This window comes from Pseudomyrmex gracilis, unplaced genomic scaffold, assembly GCF_002006095.1.
Source record: "Pseudomyrmex gracilis isolate BER0280 unplaced genomic scaffold, ASM200609v1 scaffold_663, whole genome shotgun sequence".
In the NCBI taxonomy this organism is placed as follows: Eukaryota; Metazoa; Arthropoda; class Insecta; order Hymenoptera; family Formicidae; genus Pseudomyrmex; species Pseudomyrmex gracilis.
This window is the reverse complement of record NW_018021247.1, coordinates 14,562-18,207: the sequence shown is the minus strand read 5'-3', so window position 1 is coordinate 18,207 and position 3,646 is coordinate 14,562.

The following is a 3,646-nucleotide window of genomic DNA, read 5'->3' as shown; positions in this document are numbered from 1 at the left end:
TGGAAGTATCGTCCTGCAGCTAACGGAAAGAAAGAACGTGATGTCCCAGGACGACGATATCCGGTGAGGTGCCTCGTTTCTTGCAGCCACGAATCTGCGTGCCGAGTTCTGTGTCGAGACTAGTCGCCGAATTTTCGCGTTGAGTATCTGGCAAGGACGAAACCTTCGTCATATTGGTTTTTGGAGAGCGGCTAGAATCGGATTCACGGGGCTTCGTGGTACTATTTCGTAGACTGAAGTGCGTTGAGATTTCGCGAGTATTTTGTTAAATACTGTAATCAGCCCTGGAGTCGCTCGAGAGGCGCCAAGTAGCATCCCTTAGTCTGTAAGAATTTTTGTTATAATTTTGACTATTTTTTGTTGCGTTGGTTATCATCGCCTTGTATGTATCGCTTTGCGTTGCCATATCGCGGGCTGTCGTAACGATTTTGCGATACCGAACTTCGTACAGTTGTCGTATCGGTTTGACGACGCGAAATCCGCGTGGCTGTCGTATCGACCTTGCATTTGCGAGACCTTTAGAGCTGTCGTATTAATCGCCGATTTTGCCCGGAGTCGCGTTGTCCGGCGGAACGCTACCGGAGAGCGCTGCGCGTCTCCTCGACCCCGTGCGCTCCTTGCGGAAGTAGCTTCCTGCAAAAATAAACCATCGAAAGCTTTGTCGCCGTGGGTGGGCCGTGCATTTGCGCTATTTAACTGCCAGCATTGTAAAAAGCCACCCCCAGCGATTCGGGCAGAGGAACGCGGTTCTATCGCTGTCGATGCATTGACCGTTTGACCTTGTTGAATATATCGCTTCGGCCGCGCGACGTGGTGACATAGTTTGCTATTTTGCGTGTTTGCGTTCTGTTCATACTAATTGCTATGTAATATTTTTTGTTAGTGCTTTTCCGTATCTTTGTTTGAGCTCTCATTTATTTTTATATTTCTTTTTTTTATTAATAATTCTGCTATATCATATCGCTTTTCTTTATTTACAACTCGTTCACATCTGCTTTCTTTTTCTTTATTTACCCGCCTTTTATATTATATCAATAAACTTGTTACTTAAAACTTACTAGCGCCTGTTCACGCCTCTTCACCCCTTTCGCGCCCCTTTCTTTCCATCTTAGGAGGGACAGCCTGTTATTTAAAGACAATAGACCCAACCCCTCTCTGTTCTCATCGAGCTAGTCGGCCCGTTGTGTCGAGCGACGCAAATTTTGACGCGGCAACGCGTCTGGCGCCCAATACTCCATCAAAGGATCCGTCGGCTCGGCTCAGCGGTACGCTCTTGGGACCACCCCTTTTCTGTCCTGCCGATACAGACGTTCCTGATCTCACGGACTCCCGTCCGTGTCCCGATTTCATCCTTCCGTTTCGGGCGGGAAGACGCGGGAAATTATTAATAACAACAAAAAACGTCACAACGTATATCGATATTTCATAAAAATGCCTCAAAATCTCATCTTATTTATAAGATTTTGAACTTTTTCTTTCTACACGCGTGATTAATTTCGCGTGACTCAGGGCGATGTCCCATTGAGCGGAAATCTATAGCGGAACGGAATGTGCGGAACCAGCTTGACCAATCATAGCCATTCCGTTTTCTTTCCTTCGCTTTTTCTGTGGTTACGATTGATCAAGCCGGTTCCGCACATTCCGTTCCGCTATAGATTTCCGCTCAATGGGACATCGCCCTCAAGCCTCGAGCCGCCGCGTAGCTGCACGCGGAGTGGGGATAGCGAGCAAGAGTGTGTTTTGTTTCATGCATATGCGCGCATTTATCTATAGTACACGTTACGTATAGTATAGACAAATGCGTGAAACGAAACGCAGCTCAAGTTGCAACTAGTTGCGATTGTTTTCTGCTGTTCTGCTTTTCGTTATTTCTCGATATTGTTTCGTTGTGCATCCACGTCAGTGAATATATTCGCTTGTGCTCAATTTTAATGCTCAATGCAAGTGTTAATGTTTGAAGTACATCTACTTACATCAGTGATATGGTATGTATATACTATTTTGTATTGTGGTTTATTGACTTATTTATATCTGTGAGTATAAATGTAACCTATAATATTTTTCTTATTTCTCATCAAATAGACAAAAAATCGGATTGCTATTTTGTCACGATCTTGTTAACGGTTTAATGAGATATATATTTAGAGACCTAACCGGCCGAATTTTCTTTTCAATAAGATAAAGAAACTTACATAGTAATACATTCAGCAAAATGCAACCGTTATGCTACTACAATAATTTATTTAATAGAACTATTTTGCGATATTAAAGCTAGCGTAACATTGGCGAAAATTTTTGTATCTATTATCTAAGATATATATTGCAATCATAAACAGAAAATCGTACACGGTTGCTTTTCCACTAAATGTTATGCTCAGAAAATTATTGAATTAATTATAAATTAATCACATTGTTATGTTGTGAACGTAGTATCAAAATGGCTTTTGTGGGTGTTGAATTTGTTAGTGATGGTAATGAGAAAGAAGGTATAATTGTATTGGTTCATCATTCATGGCTCACACCGTTGAAGAATCAAGTCTGGTGGCCTTCATATAAAACAAGTGCTAAGTTTAAAAAAGCACTTTTTATTGAAGAAGTAAAAAAAGACACATGGACATTGTATAATGTCAAGCGTATATTTTTTGCTTGTGGTATGTATATACATAAAACTAAATATATAAAATATTTCAGTATATTTAAAATATAAAAATAATANATCTACTTACATCAGTGATATGGTATGTATATACTATTTTGTATTGTGGTTTATTGACTTATTTATATCTGTGAGTATAAATGTAACCTATAATATTTTTCTTATTTCTCATCAAATAGACAAAAAATCGGATTGCTATTTTGTCACGATCTTGTTAACGGTTTAATGAGATATATATTTAGAGACCTAACCGGCCGAATTTTCTTTTCAATAAGATAAAGAAACTTACATAGTAATACATTCAGCAAAATGCAACCGTTATGCTACTACAATAATTTATTTAATAGAACTATTTTGCGATATTAAAGCTAGCGTAACATTGGCGAAAATTTTTGTATCTATTATCTAAGATATATATTGCAATCATAAACAGAAAATCGTACACGGTTGCTTTTCCACTAAATGTTATGCTCAGAAAATTATTGAATTAATTATAAATTAATCACATTGTTATGTTGTGAACGTAGTATCAAAATGGCTTTTGTGGGTGTTGAATTTGTTAGTGATGGTAATGAGAAAGAAGGTATAATTGTATTGGTTCATCATTCATGGCTCACACCGTTGAAGAATCAAGTCTGGTGGCCTTCATATAAAACAAGTGCTAAGTTTAAAAAAGCACTTTTTATTGAAGAAGTAAAAAAAGACACATGGACATTGTATAATGTCAAGCGTATATTTTTTGCTTGTGGTATGTATATACATAAAACTAAATATATAAAATATTTCAGTATATTTAAAATATAAAAATAATATTTCTCTTAAAATTATAAAACAATTTCTCTTAAAATTAATAATTAATAAATAAAAATAATATTTCTCCTGATTTATAAAGTTGTGATAATAGGTGTAAAGAATCCAAATTTAATTTAAACTTGTTTGTTTACAGATGAATTAAATAAAGCTAACAAGAAACTGAAAGAATGTGAAAAA